The 20,801-nt window shown below is 39.2% G+C and overlaps 1 protein-coding gene across 3 annotated transcripts in view; it reads left to right on the forward strand.

Annotated features, from left to right (window-relative positions):
• Positions 1-20,801, forward strand: part of CLSTN2 (calsyntenin 2) — a 531,406-nt gene that overhangs the window by 182,614 nt on the left and 327,991 nt on the right. The window contains exon 1 of one of the 3 annotated variants that reach the window (XM_051627055.1): positions 2,943-2,961. The exons of 1 other annotated variant lie outside the window; for it this stretch is intronic. The gene's annotated coding sequence lies outside the window, so the exon portion shown is untranslated. Of the gene's footprint in view, positions 1-2,942; positions 2,962-3,697; positions 3,772-20,801 lie in introns of those variants that run through there. One more of the 3 variants, XM_051627053.1, reaches the window with a different exon arrangement.

Below are 20,801 nucleotides of genomic sequence, written 5' to 3' on the forward strand. Positions count from 1 at the left end.
GACAAAGTGACTTTTATAATGTTGAAAAGGAATCTTTTTTTCAGTATTTCCTTTGTTTTTTGATGCTTAAGTTGCTTTTTAGCTAACGGAGTCTAATACCTTTAACAATAGCAGAATACCACTTTGTACCCTGCCCTGAAAATTATTGCTAAGCTCCCTCTCCTGTATTACTTAGAAAAACTGATATTCACCATGATATAACTTTAATTCAAAAAATATGATCATCATAATAATTAAAACTCCCACCTAAATATCCTGGTAATCGTGAGGTATGATTGACCATGACCTTGGAGCTACTCAGACTTCTTCAGCAAACCCTGTCTGACAGGGTTAAATCCCCTCCTCCAGCAGTATCTTGAATCCACACTGGGGAAATTATGATAAAAATAATCTTTACATCTCCAGCCTTGAATGCATCTTTCTGATCGACTGCCTCTGATGCCAGGTCTATGTCAATAATTCTCAGTGAATGCATGGCTATGACCTTTTCCTCTTGTTTTAGAATTTCTGTTTTATAAGACCAATAAAACATGTCAGAACAAAGTGGTGTTTCTAGACATGTGACTGGATGGGTCTCAGGTCAGAGGTAAATCCTTCAGCCATGTCCTGTTTGGGACTAAATAATACATTTCCTTACTGTAATGGTTCTGTCACAAATGTTTATAAGCAAAAATTGAAAGATATTCTCCTTCCAATTACTCAATAATTAGAAAAAGAGTAAAATAAGTAAAGAATTTTCAACTTGTTTTCTTAAACCCTGGTAAAGGCTGTAGAAGTTAAGGGACACACCTGGTAGCAAAGCAGCATAAGCGGCAGGACTTAAGGGCAAGTATTTACTTCAAATCTCTGCATAGTGCTACATCATCATTGTTGTTTGTAAATATTTCTGTCCATCTACATCCATCACTTGCATAAGACACCATCACAGACTGTAGAACACCCAGGTTGTCCTGTCAATAAAAAAATACAATCAGGTAAAAAGGAGAATATGTTTTGATTAAGGTACCAGTGCTGAAATTAGTTTTGTCTGTGACACCAATATAATGTTATCTATTGGTGAAGTCTCTTCATCTTTTGTACTTCAGCTCCCTGCTTGTGGAATGGGGTGACATTTGTCCCTTCTAGTTTCTGTTACCTTTCTTATTTATTTACATTAAGCTGGCTGAGAAGAGAGATGCATCTTCCTGTATGTCATCTACCTTGCAAACCTGCTTTCTAGATACTACCACCAAATCAGTTATGTTATGGACTGTTATTAATAGGGTAAAAAATGAAATAGATAGCAATATTTTCCAATTTTAGCTTCCTCACATCTTGCCACTTCACTCTATGAAAATAGCCTCCTTTGAATAATGAAGCTGTATTTTTATATACACTATTTCAATGTGTTAGTCCATACATAGGTGATATTCCTAACCCTTCAGAAAGTGGGATTTTGCATTATGGAATTTTGCTGCTGCTTGACACAGAGCTGCTTTTTTTTTTTTTTACCTTTTTTTTTTTTCTTCCTTGAAATTAACAAAACTCTAAAATCCTATAGGTGTTAAAGTTCCCTCTTCACCTTTTCTGTCTTTGTCACTGCGACTGCTGAAAATGTTTGTAAATATTTTGGCCAAAATCCCATGGATTTACCCTGTAATTCCCATTCATGTTGATAGATAAACCTCTCTGTGCTAAATTTGATATTTGCCTGCAGGTGATGGATACCAGACACTCAGCACAGCAGTGCACCTTTAAAAAAACCAGCTGCAGTATTCACGGCTGGTTTCACAAGGCATGTCGTGGTGTGATCCCAGCTGGGTGCCAGGAAGCGTGGTCAAGCCTTGTGTCATATCCTCAAAGTGCTTTTGAGCTGGCTGCAGGTAGCCCTCCCTGTGCGCAGGTAGCAAATACTGTTTTGGAACATTGAACACTTCAGGGATAGAGGAGTTTCCTCTTGATTAACAAAAGTGACTTATAATAGCTGAATCCCTCATCAAAAAATCTTCTGTAGAAAGAGGAGGAACAACTGAATGCTGGCAAAAATTGTTTTATCTGTGCATAGTTGTCTGGTATGCAAAATTATTTTCCTGGTGATTTTCCCTAATTTTTCTTTATGCCTGTTCTATTCCAGCTCACAACAGAGATTATAAGAAAGCAGATTCCCTAATTAATCCCATGAGCAATCAAAACAAGCATTAGATGTTTGTCCCAGCTGGTATAACTTGAACATTTTTTGTCTGGATGTAGCAGAACAGTAAATGTGTATTTCTGGCCTCTTTCTGTAGGAAATGAAGTGTTATGTCATAGGCTTGGAAATGGCCTTGGATTCTTGCCTCTGTGCCCTATCCTGATTTTTCTGTGTGTGGTCAGGAGGAGGAGGAGGGAAGCTTGCATTCCATCTACTCAAAGTGATCTGCTCACTGACTCATGCTTCTTGCCATACTTATAAAGATAATGGAAAAGAATAATGGTAAAGACCCAAACCCAACTGATTTTACCCCATGCCTGTCATGTTCTTTTTGTGTTACCCGGGGTTACGTAGGATGGACTTGCTCTTCAGCACCCAGCACTCAAGCAATGCTCCCGTTTCATCAGAGCAGCCTGAACTTTCTCTCTCAGAAGGACAACCCTACAAAGCCAAGTGGTTAACAGGCACAGGCTAGAGCTGTAATTTGTTGTGAGAACTTGCTTTCCAGGGCTAGTTGGTTTTAAGGAGCAATTTATGGGACAGGGCACAAATAAGACAACAGTTAAAGCAAGGAGGGGACTTTGACATAATCTTGGTAGCTCTCACAGCTCCTATGTAGCTAATACCTTACAGCTAGTGTAGTTTACACTCTTATCTTTGCTTTCCTTCCAGAGTATCTGACCTCTGCCGTCAGGAAGACGAGTGCCACCTGAGCCCCCCCCAGGCAGCCGTGCCCCCCTCACAGCCCACCCCACGCTCCCAGCCTCGCCCAGCGCCGGCTACACGCCGAGGTCTGAAGTCTTGTATGTTTCTTGTTTGTTTCTCCGCTTTACCAAAACCTTTGCAACATGTCCTTTTCCTCCAACAAAACCGTTTCACATTCTCTTCTCTCTCTTCCCAAGCTTTCTTGCCACCTCGGGTTTCCAAGGTCTTCCGTTTCTCCTCCAAATTTACTAACTGTTGCTTTGCCTTCTCCGGCCTCTTCCCTGCGTCCAGCCACCGCCTCAGCCTGGTGTCCTTTGCCTCCTCCACCAAAGCCTCGCTGTCCTGTCCCGTCTCCCCGGTTCCTGCCGTTCCCCACGCCCTGTCCCCCATCCCGCCAACCCGCTCCGGGTCGCGCACCCGAGGGCGGAAAGCGGCGCGAGCAGGTGCGCGAGCAGGTGCGCGAGCAGGTGCGCGAGCAGGTGCGCGAGCAGGTGCGCGAGCAGGTGCGCGAGCCCTTCCCGCCCTCCCCGCTCCCCTCAGAGCCGGGCTCGGCGGCGCTGCCCCCCCGGCGGAGCCCCGCGTCCCTCCCGCCCGTCCCCGCTCATGAATATTTGTGCCTCTCCTCCCCGTGACGTCGCCGCGGTCCCAGGGCGGGAGCCGGAGCCGCCCCGGTGCCGGCAGTGAGGGCGAATGCCGGAGCGGCGGCGGCGGCAGCCCCCGCCTGGCCTCGCCCGCAGTCGGGAGCCGCCGGGAGCCGCCGCGCAGGGCGGCCTGTGGCGCGGTGAGGGCCGGCGCCGCGGCGGGGATGCGGCGGAGCTGCTGCTGCTGCTGCCGGGGACCGGCGGCGCGGCTCTTGCTGCTGCTGCTGGGGCTGGGCAGCCTGCTCGCCACCAAAGGCAGGTACCGCGGGCGGCCCCGGGGCGAGAGGGAGCGGCGGGGCCGGGGTGCGGGTGCCCGCCCGCCCGCCCGCGTTCTGGGGCAGCGCGGTGTCACCTCGGCGCCCGCGGCGGGCGGAGCGGGGTCGGGTGGCCGCTGTGCTGCGGGGCCGGGCGGGGCGGTCACCGCGGGGCGCGGACGGGCAGGGGCTCCTCCCGCAGACGCGGTCGAGCGGAAAGTTCGAGGGGGAGCGGGAGAGCGCGGGGTGCCGGGGCCGCGTCCTCGGCGGGCAGCCGCCGCTCAGCCGCCGCTCAGCCGCTTCCCCGCAACTCGTTGCCCCCTACTTTTTCGGGCGTGCCCGTCGGCCGGGGGAGGGGGACACTGGGAGGGGCTGGTGCTGCGGAATCTCTCCGGGAGTCCGGCGCGGGTGGAGGGCAAGGATGGCGCACGGGTTGGGGGTCCCCTGCCTCCCAGTAGACGGGATTAAAGGGAGGAAATCGGGAGAAGACAGCGATGAGCAACTTGTCTGCGGGGCCGCAGGTCGTGCAGAGCATCCCCATGGCCCGGCCGCTCTGCGGGCGCTCCCCGGGCTGTGGCGGGTCCGCACGGCTCCGGCCCTGCGCGGCGGCTCGGGGTCTGCTGGCCTTTCGGGCTCTTCTTTTCCCTTGACGTTGCTTTCTCTCAGGTCTGGGCTGACTTTCTAGCCCCAAGTTTTTTTTTTTTTTTTAAAACTTAGCTTTGAGAGCTCTGTCTCAGTTAATGTATTTTTTAAAACGCTTTTTTTTACTTTTATATGGTCCTTTAACTTTATTTGTGTATGTGTGTGAGAGGGAGAGTGCAGGGAAAACTTCAGTTTTTGCTTGGGTTTTGGTGTTTGTTTTGAAAAAAATACAACCGCGTGAGTCCTAACTTTGAGAGGAAATTGATTGTTTCCACCAAGCGTTACCTTAAATTTCGATTACACGGTATGATTAGTACAGAGTAACTACAGGAAATTAATTGCTACTTTTGTTATTAACCCGAAGTAGACCTTGAGGTCCTGGTGGGATACAGTGTTTTCTGGGTCGGTGTGTGATACAGCAAATAACACGGGACATTTGGATGGAGGGGAATTATTTTTCTGTTGTTTACTTTCTTTTGTATTTTGAGGTGATTGTCTCCTTTGTATGGATATTTTCTTTAGACAAGCATGAGAGTTTTTAGTTCGTGAGAGATGCCTTTTTAAATGCTGCAGGTAGTTCACCTGATAAATCGGAGTTGTTTTCTTGTTGGGTTCAACTTTTGTATTTGACCACTGGAGGGCTGCAGAGAGCATTTTTGGGTAGCAGTAGCCACAGTTTACCAGTACTTAGTATTTAAAAACATACGTTTTAACGCATTTATACCGATATTTAAGTGCTTTAAATTTTCACTTACTACTTTACCTTATTTCTTAAAATTATATATAATAAAATGTTATAATGCAGGCTTAATAAATGAATTGACATATCTTGGCACTGTATGCAGTTAGTATCTGATAAATGTACTTCTGTGTCCTCTTCCATTATTTCCCCCCTACCTGATGAGTAGAGGCAAGAAAAAAAGTTTATTTCAGTAAGAATTCGGTGCTGCTTTGTCCTTGCTCTGTATTTTTCCATAGGATTCCACAGAAGGCATTTTGGCAGGTATCTCACACACTGAACTGGGAAGCTCGGTACTGTAACCATAAACTTGACTTTTAGCTTAAAGGTGGATGCTTTCTGGTTGGAGATGCAGGTAGGATGTAGTGTCCAAAGCTTTAAGCATCCTGTTGTAGAAAGTAGCAAAGGCAATCGAAGATAATGATTCCAAATCTCATTCTATCTCATCTGCTATGCTGTGCTCTGCTGCTCTTTGTTTTAAAAGCAAAACCATGATCCCCACTTCCTTCTTTCCCCAAATGTTTTTGAGGACCAGGAGAGAAGCAGTCCTGGTTTTCACTGATCACTCTGTAAAAATATTCTATTTTTTTCACAAAGTATCTCCAGGTTGCAAAAATGGTTTACTCTCCATAGAAGGGAAGAAATAAGACTCTGAAGTTTTCCACAGAAAAACAAACATAAGACATAATGCCAGAATGTTTAGTAGATGGTCAGTTATAGAACTTAATCTGTGTATTAAGCATCCTTACGTAACTCCTGGTTTTGTTAGCTTTCTAGTAGGTTGTTAACCCTAGGATCTTTGTCATCAGTTCCAATAAAATTGCTGTTTTGTCCAGAAAAAATAGTTTCTTAAAAATAGTTTCAATGAGATGGAGAAGCACACTTCCCGGGACTATTGGAAGTGCATTAATGATGTCTGGAAACTGAGTGGACAGTCTTTCATGGTCTTCGGTTCTGTAAAGCAGCATATGCTGAAAGATTTTTTTCCCAGCACACTCAAAATTCATAGGTGCATGTGGCCGCAGGCAGGGAGAAATACTACCTGCAGTATTTCACTTTCCCTTCCTGTCTCTTCAGAAATCTGTATAAAAGGTTGAGCTCTTAAGTTATTTAATATCTTATTCTACTATGTACTATTCAACTACTCAGTGAAGTCCTTAAAAGGTTGTCATATCTAGATTCTTTGTGAGACTCAGTTACTCAATCTTTTAAGTTTGACTGTCTTTGAACTTCATCATTAACATAAACATATTTTTTTTTTTAAATTATTTTTAAGTACTGCTGAAAGCATCTCGATGATATGAGCAACTTCGAATATATTATTCCAATTAAATTAATTACATGGGCAAAATTTGAAATCTTAGTCATTCAGGATGTTTCCAAATCAATGGAACACTCAGTCCCACTTGGCAAGCCTGTTATGTGAATACATCTGATATGACTATCAGCCACAGAAAAACAGCTCACCCGGGGAAACAGAGCCAGCATATCCTGTGTGAAAAGAAAGCTTAAAGCCTGGGGGGAAGAAATTGAAGGAAAATCTCTGAGAACATGCAAGACAGGTCCCAGTGTCTGAATTTTTCTGCATAACACTAGGGGTTTTTTTGCAGTAAATAATAATGGAATACTTTTTCATAGCAGTTCAAAGGAGAGAGATAAAAAAATAATAACCTTCTTTTCAAACTTATCCAAAATAGATGAGAAGTTGTTTGGCAGATGAGGGATGAAGCAATTGTAATTTCTATAGCTCACTAAGAAATCCTGGAAAAGACATGGAATTATTAAACCATTTACATGTTCCCATCAATAAAAGGAGATGGGAATATTCCTTTTCAGGAATACACTTTTTTTTATTTAAGTGTTTTGATTGAAAAGCAACTAATGAAAACTATCTTTTCTGTCTCATAGAAAAAAAGATTCTTCTGATAATGAAGTCTGGGTTTCAAGATAATGAGATGATTCAGAGGTCTCGAAAGACAAAAATTGGATTATTTGATAACTGCTTTAGTATTCAGGTATTTCTGCATAGAAGACTGACAACTGTATTTAAGTTGTCATTAGGAAGCTAGAGAATGTTTGCCAGCCATAATCGTATTGTTAGCAATTTTAATAGCGTTATTTGTAAGGCTCCCAAAACTGGAAACTGAAGACCTTCAGAGCTTTCAAAGCATCTTTCAATTGTAAGCCAAGTGTGTGCTGTTTATAAAACACTCTGGAAGGCATGTCTTTTGTCATGAAACATTAAGTAGTGTGGGAGCAGTGTGGAGTCAGTTTTGGTGTTGTGTGGTTTGTTGTTGTTGTGACAGCCCTTGGAGTTCAAGAGCAATATCTGTATCTGGATAGACCTTCTCATGGAGAAATTGCACACTTGAAAGCAGCCTCAGTTTTCTTTCTCTGCCTTTTGAAGATTTGTAGGAGTGTGTGAAAGCTGATTACAAGATGTCAGAGACATTGTCCCCTTGTTTTGATTATTTACTGATTAACTGGAAAAAATTATTGATGATCCAGTTCTCTTGTGTATCTATTAGGCATTAAAAAAGCAGAGTGAAAATTGCCAGTTTTAAATAGTTACAGCTTGGTGTGTGTTATGAAACAGCTGTTGTTTCTAGGGCTCTTGAAAATAAAGATTCATGATGATGTTCTTTCATATCTGATAAAAATGTTAGAGGGTAAATTTTCTCATACACTTTTTGTGTATCAGATTTTCTATGTCAGATTGACAGGACATTTTGGGAAAGTAATTTTAAAGGTCTAATTGCAGCTTCAATAACACTTCCTCTCTTATATTCTTTACTCTCAGGCTTATGGTCTTGGTTTGCTCTTGATCCTCAATTTGACTTAGTTACTGCAAAGTGATTTGTTTCTGTTTTTTTTTTGTTTCCAAGAAGGTTATATTAGAAGGTGGCAAATAGCTTACTTGGCTCCTGTAGAGTGTCTGAGTAGCGTAGCTAGCACTTCATTTAGTAGAGAGAGCTTCCCTCCTGTGAAATAAGTAATGAGAAAATGGAAGATAAAACGCATTGTTTCTATACCAAGTTAATTGCTAGTGGCAGGTGTAGTTCCTGTTGTCCATAGGCTGTTTTCACAAATATGGCAAATAATAAAGTCCTGACATTGAAAACATGTTTAATATTACTTAATGCTGTGTAAGTGCAATTTTAAAAGACAAATTTTAAAACCCAGTACCGCTGAGACTTGGATTGGCTCAAATTTGTAGTTTGTGGAGAAGACCATAAACTAAGTGCAGCTCTTCTCAGGGGCTTGCTTTTTTTCTCCCCTCTGGTATCCTTAAAAAAGAGCAGTCTGAAAATAGTGGTTCAGGGATACATACAAAGGGATCTTTGACTTACCTCTGCCTTCCCTAATGACTGTACTCAAATGACAGTTTCTCAGTCTCTTAAACATACCCATTTGGATTTATTACACAGAAATAAAGAGGAAAAATATTTTTCAAAGCAGAAGATAGATTCCTTATTCAAGATTCAGCTGGGGAATGTGGACCAGCTGGAGTTGGTTCCAACAGAGAACTGTGAGATTGGTAGGTCTAGAAAAAGAAGAGGGGTATTTTCGAAGATCTGGCTTTATTTTTCATTACCCTACTCTGATTGTCAATACATTAATTTCCCCAAGTCAAGTCACTTTTGCCTTTGTCATAACTGCTGAGTGATCTCCCTGTCCTTATCTTGACCCGTGAACATATTTTCTCTTGTCCAGCTGAGGAGGGCAGTGATAGAGCAGCTTTGGTGGTCACCTGGCATCAAGCCAGGGTCAACCTGCCACATCAGCTTCTATCCAAATTCTTCTCTGTGGGAGAAGCTACAGGGTGTTGTAGACACTAAACCTTCAGATGGATTCATCAAATGATTGTGTAGCTTCATGAAAGGAAAAAAAAAATTATGATGTGCATAACATACAAAGGCACAACCTCTTGTTGAAGTGCTCTTATGCAACCAATGTCTGGAGCCTGGGATAGACTATCCCACACCAGTATTGTTTGTGTGGTTTTTTTTCCATGGGTGCTTGCAGTTGGCCATTGTCAAAGACAGGGAAACTGGCTTCAACTGTCCTTGTTCTTCTACAGGATGATTCTTCCTGTGGTCTTCTCCAGACCGCCCAGTAAATGTGGGGGGTTGTGCCTTACCAAACTGGCTTACTTGCTGAACATAAATTTGTGGTGGTTTTTTTTGGGATTAATGCTGGATTTTAAAGAACATCCTAGTTTATTTGGGACTCGGCACACTTTTTTATTTCCTCAAATGTAGGTTTTAAGTAGCACACCAGCAAGCCCATATTAAATGTCATATTGGTACCATTCCTAATGGCAGCTGTGGTAGAGAGGAGGGTGACTAGGAATCTGGAATCTGAGTCTGTTAAACTTTAGAATCAGAGAGCAGGTGAACCTTGTTGACAAGTTTGAAAAACATGAGCCAAAGTTGTATGTGAAAAAGAAAAGACAGTTTGTAAAGAACTAGAGGTGAGAAAAAGAAGCCTAATGTCAAACTTGAGGAAGGCTTTTGTAATACCGAAAGAAAATAATCTCTGACTAAAGTTAAAGTTTGCGGTGTGATCTTGTTAGGTGTTTATCTATGAGTTCACTATGTTGTGGTTATTTAAAAAATGGAGGAGTTGTCATGATTAGGAAAGGGTGTTCGTAAAAATAATTTAGAAGGAATTTTGCAAGAGATGCATATGGCATGATTTTAATAGTTGATAAATCTGTCTCTGTATGTAGCGGCAGGGTTACTTGTCTGTCACTTTATGATGTAATATGTACAGGTTTTTTTGTAGCATCACACACTTTCCTGTACTCCAAGTTACTTCTTGCAGAACAGCAGGACAAGATATCTGGAGTATGACTTATGTAGCGTTCAGAAAATACGTATATAAAAGCACATTCTATATATACTCTGTCTTTATTTTAGACAGTTTTAATTTTGTATACATACATCTGTGCCTACATACTTAACTGTTGGGTATAAGAAATGATACAAACCTGAAAGAAAACGACACAATTCATTTTGTGTTCCATGTCTCGTGAGGTTGGAGTGTAAGATTGGAGTGTGCCAAAATTCTTGACTAGGATGTGCAGACTTGCTGAGCATGCTTTGGTGCAATTATTTCTTCAGTAAACTCTGCTGTTGAAAGAAACTGAGCCTTCATTTCCATGTTGTTTACATCTTCGTGAGTTTTGTTCATGTAGTCTGGCTTCCTCTGAATGGCTATGGAACTGTAGAGTGACAATTTGTTTTAGTTTTATATTAATCAAGGTTTTAAGTGTGCCAACAACTAGACCCATTGGAGAGAATTGTGCATGTTTGCTGTGGGGCTTTGAGCAGACATTGACAGGTTGCCTGTAATGCTTCTGTGTCTTGTGTTCTTTTATGAACTGCTAGTTTACTAGATTAATGAGAGGAATTAAAATATTTTTAATGTTTAAATGTAGATTTATAAAGTGTACTTTAGGAGAGCTCATTCTAAATGAATATGATGACTGCTTGTAGCTGTTGAGTAAGGGAGTTATTAAGAGTAAGCTGAGTAAGTTGTTAAAACATTACACAGTATAATATGGCATTAAAGCTACAAGTGACTTCTTGATAAAATCAGCGTAAATGCTCTAATTACTAAAATATGGATATATGTATCAAACTACATCTGTTAATTTGACATTTCTCATTTTCAACTGACATTTAAAAAGAAAAGTTCTATGTGTAAAACACAATTTACAAATTGGGCTAAATTACACGCCCCCCCCCCAGCCCCTGAAATCATGTGAGAGATGGAGAAGATTTGGAGATGGATGGGATCTGCCTTTTAAGAAAATGCTGGGTTTAATATAACAGTTGTTTATGTTCTGATGTTTGGTGGTGAAATATCCCTATTTGGGCTTTTTGCTGTGGCTTTTGCTGAGATGTTCAAAGTTGGCAGTAATGAGAAGCACTGTAAAATTGTTCCGGTTTTTTTGGCCCTTATGGGACTAGGTATCCTCAAATTCATTCAGCCGGGAGTGCAGGTTGACCAATATATCATTTAGGACTAATGGACTATGAAAGAAGATTTTGCCTATTATCTAAAAGCATTTTCTTTAATTGGATAAAATAAGTGTATGTGCTGAATTACAATTCATTTTAATGTGACTTCTCTTTGTATTGATTGTAAAGATGGTTTTGCATGGAACTGCAGTTTCCTAGCAGCTGATGCTGTTATTTAGATGTGTGGTCTTTGTACAGGAAATCTTGACCCTCATTAAATCAATGTGAGATTTGCAGTGTTTCTTGGTAGAATCAAGGTTTCATCCTTTGTGTATTTTAGTATAAGTGTAAACAGTCTTTCAAAGCTTTTAATGTTCTTCTGCTGATAGTTGCCTTTATCCAAATCAGGAGGAATGTTTGATTTAATCTCTTTTACCTTATGGCTTCCTGTGGTATAACTGCTTTCACTGAGTCAATAGAACAGTTCCTGGTTTTTTGTTGTTTTCCAAGTGGTTTTCATTCAACTTAAAACTATTAAGTGAAGTGTTGACCAAGATGGCTATTCTGCAGAGTTAAATATGGTCATTCTTTGCTATGTTGACTTTCAAAATACCTATAATGAAGCAGTCTGCTTTCCTCTTGTTTCCACATTGACTATCTTCATCCCATCCCCATGATTCCTGTCTGTTACTAGTTAAATGCCATGAGTATAGTAAAGACAATGCTACAGTTTCCTAGGGTTTCCATGTTATTCATTCTGTCAAACTTTTTTTTGTTGCTGTTTTAAGTCGGACTAATCACTTGAAGTAATGTATCCCAAATATGGATAATACTTGTCTGGTTTTCTACCAACTATTAAGAATGACATTTTATTTACCTTACTGATACTTTCCTATACATATCTTAAAATGCAGTGGAACACCTTTATTTGGTTGAATAAAATGGTAATCAAATTTAAATATTAAGACTGTGTTTTGTGATCAGCATTCATCCATCACCCATTTGCTAGCAGATTAAAGTGAGTAAAAGAGGTGAGAAAAATAGGACTTCACTGATTTTGAGATACATTTCTTGTTTTCTGACTTGAGTAGATTCTCCTCAAACTAAAATATGCCCATGCTTATAAATACTATATGTAGGTGTATATGTTTATATATGTGCTACATGTGTCTGTGACTGTTGTCAGCCTACAAGGATTTAATGACTTGTGATGTTTTTATTGACTTTCAAGATATTTTTCCCTTCAGACCTTAGCTTCTGAAAGAAAAAGACTAAAGAAATGTAATCTTTCATTCCTTAGAAGATAAAAAGCCCTTCATGTAATATGACAGAGAAGTGAAAAGATAATGCAGGAATGTCACAAAAGGTTACAAGCACAAATGAAGCAATGAGCATTTCCCTTTTAACTTTGTGTTTTGTTTTTTCTTATACCTGATTGTTTGAGATGCAATAAAAATCTGACTAGCTGGTAAACATCATTCCACCTTGTCTATGCTGGGTTGCAAAACTGTGGTAATTGGGTTGAATTTCTTGGTTATAAGCAAGCCTGCAAAATACAGGTTCGTGAAACAAATGGTCTGAGTTTTCTGTGTGATAAACATTGTTGGTTTCTAAAATCTGTTTTTGGAGTTAGTTTCATGAAGGCTTAAAGCAGAGGTCAATATATGCATTGGCAAGAATATTTGAGGTATTTCTGAAGAAACTGTATGGCAATCATGTTTGAAGGACTATTTTTCCCTTTTCCAAGCTACTTCAATAATTTCTGAACTACAGCTGAACAGATGGCATTTGCCATTGTTGTCAGTCTGACACAAAAACAATGAACTTTTAAGATCCTGGTTAACAGAATTTTAAATTTGTGTTGAGAAATAAAACCCAGAGAGATGCAAATCAGTGTGATTTATACTAAGCTGTTTTAAAAAGTCTGCATTATCATAGTGGCCTATAAATCTATCTAAGGTAGGCTCATAAACTGTTGATTTAGTGTCATAAATGGAAAAGTGCTGGGCACTCTAGTTGGCTTCCATCTTTTTCTTCCTGAAGAACAGTGTGTAAACAGTATAGATGTATAGAATGGAAAGATCAAAGTGCAATTATTTCAGTGTTTAGCTGAAACAAAAGGCACAAGATAAGACAAATAGTTCCTGAGAAAAAAATACTTGGAAGACTAATATTTTAAGGCTTACTATTTTTCACTTTCCTCTTCACTCCTTCTTTAGCTGTGGTCTTTGGGTGTTGTGGGGTCTGTAGATGCCTTCCAATGACTGCAAAAATAAAATAAATCAAGAAAAGCAAGTCTATTTTCAGTATGCTTGTATTACCATTCAGCTGTCCATCTCTAAATTTATAGAGATCTGCAAATCAAAAAGTATTGGAGCTGCATGTGAAGATTAGCAAAAATATCTATGAGAGAATATTTTTTGTGGAAACAATGTGACCTCAAGTGTCAGTCAGCTAGATATGGGACTGTTTCTAATAATAATATGTAAATATTCTGTCCAATATGAATTGCTTCTTTTATAACTTGATCTGAATATAAAATAAAGATAAGTATAGAATCCAAAATGTCAGTAAATACAAATTAGTTTGAAATCACTATCAAGTTGCAAACTTAAATGGCTCTCTGCATGCTTTCAAATGTTTGTAATTTTTTAAAAAGTCTCAGTGCCTGAAGCCTCTTAAATTAGTATGGTAAGTTTCAATGTTTTCAGTGACAAACTGGAAAAGTACACCTTTAAAAAGAGGGGATAAAATTTCAGGTGGTATAAATCAGCAGTGCCATTTTAAATGAACTGGGGCTGTGGTCCTGTGTTAAGGATATGATTGAATACAGGAATTTGTTTGTTTTAACTTCTCAGAAGTGTCCAGCAAAGTGTTCTGTGTAGTTTTTCTCATTTCTGGACTCAATATTTGCCAGAACAGCTCATGAGACTGATCTGGTATTTTTGGGGTGTATATGAAACTGAACACTAGAAATGTTTTCTGTACAGAATAAGGCTGTAGATGAGGAAGTCTTTTCACAATAATTGTTCCAAATAAATCTTATTTTGTACAAAAGAGAGCATTTAGTTACAGTGAGATCAACAGAGGAAGAAAAAAAAGCTTGGTAATTTGATAAGCAGGCATTGGCAATTCAAGTTCTGTGATTCCTAAGGCTTCAGCACTTGCAGCACTGCAAACCCTAACACTGGTTAGTGTTAGAGCTGGGAGCCAGGAGCTTGATGTTCTTAAGCTGTCTCCAAAGGCTTCAGATTTATGGGAAGACACTGAAATTCTGTAGACTTAAGGGAATCTTGCTTTGACTATATTTCAAGGAGCGGTTCTCGCTGAGGTCCATAAATCCTAAATTAGAACAAGGGAAGAAGGTGTGTTATTGAAACTTAATTATAGACCAGCTTCTGTTTCATTGGAAGCTAGTGAAGCCCAATGTATTATTGCAAAACTTACCAATATTGGTAATGATTTGATTTATGAAACCTTGAGAATAGCTGAGGGGTAAACTGGGACACAGAAGGAAACTTAATATTAGTTTAGCTATTTCTATATACCTTCTACAAAGTGCAGACTGTAGCATCATCATAAAGGATTTTTAATTTATCCTCACAAAACGTTCCTTGGGTGTCTTTCTCCCGATCTTGTCTGACTTGGTTCTTTTAGGCTAACTCTGCATTAGAGATTTAACTAGCATTCCACATTAGCAATTACTCTGATATAAATTTTGATCATCCCAGAAAACACTTTTGACCTTTTAACTTTGCTGCAGCAATAAGTGCAATGACTGTGTTGAGCATAGGAAGAAACTGAAGGCCAAACATGATACAGGGGATTTGAATCACCAGGGACCTGGAGAACACTGGCTGTAATCTGTGTAAAGGGAGCTGTTTGCAGTCTCTTTGTGTTTATCATGAGCAACTTTCTTTCTCAGCTGTTGTTGCATGCACAGTAGGAGAAATTTGATGATGGAAGGGCAGGCAAGCAAGGAAATGTGTAGTAGCAACTTTTGGAAGAGCAGCACCAGTGGGCTGCTGCTTGTGAATTATTTTGCCTTGTTCCTGGGCAGCAGTAAGAGCTCTGATAGTCCTTCCTAACATAGGGAGAAAGGAGATAGCAGCATGTTGTGTGTCATATTCTACTCTTGCTTCTTGCTCTGCATCCTGAGATGTCATAGTACCTTATAGGATACTTTATACAACAAAAGCTGTGCAACTTTGCACTGAAGACCTTTGCAGTTACAGAAAAAGAAATTTCTTCCTGGTTGGCATGTAATACTTTGGCTGGCTTCATGTTTGCTACTACAAATTAAATCCCAATCACAGGTCTAAATGTAAAAATTAGTGAGAACTTTCTAAATTGGGCAATATTTTCCTAATGCATATTATTGTATATAGTAAGTCTATCAAAATTCATCACCTTGTCAACTGTATGAGATCCAAGAAGTAGGAAGAAAATTAAATGGAGCCTGTAGCCTTTTGTGTTCTCAAACATAATGAAGTTCATGTTCTGTGAGGTAGGGCTTTGCTCTGAACTTGGTGCTTGTTGCAGGAATTTCATCTGAAATGTGTGGTAGAACAGTTGGTAACAATTTTAATTCCAGTAGTCATAAGTCATCTTACATTTGGTTTTCCCATTATTAAATGGAACTAATTCCCAGCAGCTTTTTATGACCCAGCAGCTGGGTAATATGCTATGTTCTAGACTTTGGAGTTGTACATAGTGAAACTTTGAGGGTGACTTCAGTCCTTCAGCTGGAAGGCACTTCATGTGCTTTTTTTCAAGATAGGTGTCTCGGAACAATAATCAGACCTATGCTGGGAGGATGAGTTCCCCTAGTCCCCCTAAAATTGGTTGTCAAATTGCACATGGGCTCCAGGGTCATGTACTCAAACCAGCATTTTCTTTTAAAGATGGGTTTGATGGAGAGTGAACATGATCACCAAGTTGCAGAAAGGGAGTGGATATGTCATTGTTAGCTGATGTATCCAAATGGTTTCTATGAAGTGTGACTGAACATTTTCTGTACTACTCACTGCAGTAATGTAATTGAAGACACTTGCTTCAGGGGAACTTCAATAGTGTTTTATAACAAATGGGAATAAATGCTGATTTTTCTGGAAGGGCAAAGTGTTATTCTGAAGTGCAGATTTACTTCAGTGGTATGTCAGCTCACATTGAAATCAGTGGATCCTTCTGCTAACTATGAAAGAGTTGCATCAGGCTCTGTGTGCAGACACTTGTTAATCTGCAAGTTTGCACACAGAAATTCAGAATGTAAATAAATGTAGAACGAGACATTGTGTTGATAGGTTGGACATGTTTCATAGCCTTTTCAGGAAACAATGTTCTGCACTTTTTGTGACCTGAAATAGGAATACAGTAGGTAATATGATTGAAAATCAAGCAAAGAATGTGGGATCTCATGCTCCTATGTGTTTGCAGAAATGCTGAAGATTTACCAGTCATGTTTGCAATATTTTATGTCTGGGTATCCTGACCAGTAAAACTCCTGGCAGCTGCTGGAGATAAACGTGTTCTGTTATTAGTATGGACTTCAGCTGAACAGCAGAGAAAAAAAGAATGCTTTTGATGGGGTTATTTTAAAATATATTCTCATCAGCTTCCGACTGCAATACCTTAGGGCTAGCTTGATGCTACTTACAAATTGCTGTGTATTGTAAATTTAACATGCAGCTGTGTATGTGATATTTTCAAATATCAGTGGAAATAACATGCAAGGGTAAAATTTTGCTTTGTTCATTTATATGTGACTGTATTTGAAATCCTGCCTATGTTCAGAAAAGTGAACCAGCAGCCCTAGCAGCTCTTACTCTTTGCTTATGTAACAAATATGAAATAGCTAAGAACTCATGGCCCATCTTGTATTCCTGATATTTTTCAGAGCTTTTTTTAATTAAAAGTGGAGATATTTGCTTCATTCTTATTATACTAAGACTATAAGCTCGTTTTACATATAATATTCACTCAGTTTGCCATAATTCTTGAACAAACTGTTGTGAATTTGAACTTGGTGTGTCAAAAGCATCTAAGTATCAGAATCTTCTATTTCAATATGTGGGAGTTGTTCCTGAATGTAATTAAATACCTTTGTAGAACTAGGTCAAATTCCAGTACAATTCACTGTTATTTCTTTCCTTCTCCTTTAAAAAAAGGGGCAAATATATATATATATTTGAGTTTTTGTTAAGGGTATTAACTTTGGATGGGATAATACGGCTGAAGTGTTTAATTTGCATAACAAATTATTAGAATGCACTATTGATTGCTATTCCTGAGTACCAACATTAACTGAATAGCTTGGAAAGCTAAATAGAAATTATAATTTACTTTATTCCTCTTTCTCTAGTTAATGTTTCTCTTTCCTATCAAATTGTCAAGTTGGTTTTTACTTTATTTTTAAAAAATACCCTGATTTCTGCACTGTCAAGAGAACTTGGCAGCCTCATAGTGAATTGTGCACACGAAAAGTCAGGGTAGGTGGGCTGATGTCTCCTGGGGCTTGTTTATGCCCTCTTTGTAACTCAGGTAAGTGTAATGGGAGGTGTATGCATATTTGATGGCTTCTGAAGATTAGAGAGTAAAATATTTTAAAATTTTAGAAAAGTAGAGAAGAACAAAGAGTTTGTTTTATTTAAGAAATTTATCTTTTATGAGTCAAGATTATAAATCTGATTGCAAATCTTATATTGGTCAAATTAGTACCTGGCCAAGTAATGTGGTTTCTAGTGTGTTGGGAAGTGTCATTATTGCATTAGTTGTAGCCACCCCTTAGTTTAGCAAATATATTGTAATGCGCAGGAGAGTAAGACAAAAATGGTTATATTGTCCTGGTTTAAGAGGTCTTTGAGATTAATATTATTTGAGGATGGGAGAGTGTGCCATGGAGTATTGTTTTATGCTTGTCCTAGGCTGAAATTTTTCCTGTGTTTCTGGAAAAAAAATTGTTTAGCCTACCTAGACCTTTTGTTGTTCTCTTGTACTTAAGATGCTAACAACCTCTTTAGGTTATCTGTTTAATTGCCAGGTCCTTTCAGTCAGTGATAGAATCTTTGACTATTTATGGAGTTCAGTGAAATGAAGCTATAAAGCATTTTGCGCAGGAGATCATTGTTGTCACTCCTAACTCAACCCAGTGAACTTTTGATTGCATCCTCACAAAAGTATTAATATCATGAGGCAATTGGCAAGGATATTAGAATTAGAAGTGGGATTTATGAAAATAGCTTTTGCAGAAGAAAAATTGTGTTATTAGAAAACAAAAAATGCAGTTGGTGTTTTCTTCAACACTATGAGCATAAGATGCTTACTATTTGTTTAGTGGACAAGGTTGTTTCTCAGTATGGTTCTCCCTTCTGAAGAGAAGATGAGTTTAAAAGTGTTTTGTCACTAATACATCTGAATGCGGCTGATAACAGGAGGAAATTCACTGCATGCGTTTTGTGTGGTCTCATACAAAATGTTGCACTAGTAACTGAGGGATATTAGTCAATTCAAGGCTTAGGCTTAGTTAAGGTGTATATATTACTGATGAGAATTTAAATGTGTTTTTTTTCCCAAAGTCTTTTGTACAAATTCTACTCTAATAAAGGATTTTCGTACTCTTAGCTCCTTTATAATACATTTGGAAGAGTGACTCATGGAAGTGTTTGCTGTCTTAGGAAGGGTGAAGAAGACTGATTTAAGCACTCAATGAAAACATTGTGAAATATTACTACATACCCCATATTATTTCTGTGTATGGACATACTTTGCATATTCTGAATATATCGTTGTATATTAAGTTCATATTTGCTGTTCCATTTCCATTTAGAAGTAGATCAGGTGGATCCCTAGAGCAATGGATTGATTAGCTTTTGGAAACTGTTTTTGCAGATGAGAATGATGGATTTGATAGTCTGTTAATATTTAATTTGATGTTCTTACAGGCACAATGTAGAAATAGTTTGAAGTGTGGAGAATCCAGATATGCCTTATGCATTTTATATATGCATATTTCTTGATGAGCTGGTAAAAAAGCAAGCTTTTTAACATCAAGTCATGCCTTCCTTTTTGCTATACAATATTTTTAGTTTCTTCTGTAATCAGATGGCTCTTGGGATTAACATGCATCAGATTCTAATCTCATTAATTACAATGGCTAATGTCTGTTCCTGTTTTTTTTTCCTTGTTGAAGTCAGTGGGGTGGCTTGTGAATGAAGTTGAAAGTAAAGGGATCGAAGCTGGGCTTTCAATTGGAAAATCACAATAGTGCATGTTCTACAAATCAAAACTATGGTCCAAGGCCATAGAAAACAGTATTATGTGGGTTTCTCAAGGGGTTTTAAAACCTCTATTTCTTAATAAGATGTCTTTGCATTAGAATTTGTCTGAAAATGTGGCACTGGAAAGGTGTCTCTGGGTATAGGGCTAAGACATCACTCATGAGAGACCATGGTCCTCACACTTCCTTCTTGGTTGTGTAATGTTCTGCAGGCAGGATCCTGCTTGAAGTTTATTTTCTTTTACTGCTTATTCTTTATAAAAGAGGTGATGCACTTTCCATTTTAAATAGTGCACTGTGTTAAAACAGGAGCTACATTCAGTGAATATCTGCTTGTCATTTGCTATATTCCACCAGGCCATTTCTTTGGATGCTTTAACTTCATGTAGCTGGTGGAGTGAGGGATGAGAGATAAGGAAAACAAGCAATGCATGCTTTCTTACATGGAGCCAGGACATGGACTTTATCTGGCTCCTTTTGTTCTTGTGAAAGGTCAAAATCTTACCTAAATTCTGTCATAAATTAACTGGGTGATGGTGGCAGAAGGAGTACATTGTCATTCATTCATTCTCAGCTCAGCTGTTAAAGCGAATATGAAAAAGTACCTTGATTTATAGAGTAGAGAGATGAAAATTTTGTTATTTTTAACTAACGTTTTTAAGAAAACAGCTTCCACAGCCCACATGACCCATCCTGAGAGGTTTAGTTAGCTGAAGGCACTCAAAGTAGTTGGCTCTTTGATAGCTGGTTGCTTAATTTCTGTTTTCTGTACCCTTGCTGTATTAGAATCTGGAGCTGTCCTTCATGGCGCATATTGGAGACTTTGCCTTTTAAGTACAATAAATCAGATTGCATTTCCAAACACTGATGTGGAGACTGTACCAGCGATACTGGCACTATGGGTTTTTTTAGTCCCATTCAAAAGTTCTTCCCACTGTTTCCCTCAGGATTTAGTACTATCCCTGAAAACAATTTTGTGTGTTGTTGTGGTTTTTTTTGTTCAATATTGGTTGTTTTTTTTCTTTTTTGACTCTGGTAGCTTTTAAATTATTATTTTCCTCATTCATTGTGTTTTATTGACACAGGTAGATCTGAGAAAGTTTTTTGGGTTTTGGTGTTTTTTTTTTTTTTTTTTTTTTTTTTTTTTTTTTGTTGTTGTTGTTTTTTTATCATCTCAAAAAAAGAGTGTTTGTACCTTGCATCCCTCCACTGGAGAGGAGGGAGTGCCAGCTCTGTACCCAGCATTCGGGCAGTTAATAGCAGTGGTTGCAGCCTTCCTGCAGTGGTCTCCAGAGCCAGTTCCCCCTCACAGACCCTGACAGAGCCGGGGCTGAGAGGCATGTTTACTGCCTTGGCCAAAAGATCTGAGCAGTGTACTGACTTGGTCTCCAGATGGTCCAAAGGAT

The sequence above is a fragment of the Apus apus genome, chromosome 8, assembly GCF_020740795.1.
Source record: "Apus apus isolate bApuApu2 chromosome 8, bApuApu2.pri.cur, whole genome shotgun sequence".
Lineage (NCBI taxonomy): Eukaryota > Metazoa > Chordata > Aves > Apodiformes > Apodidae > Apus > Apus apus.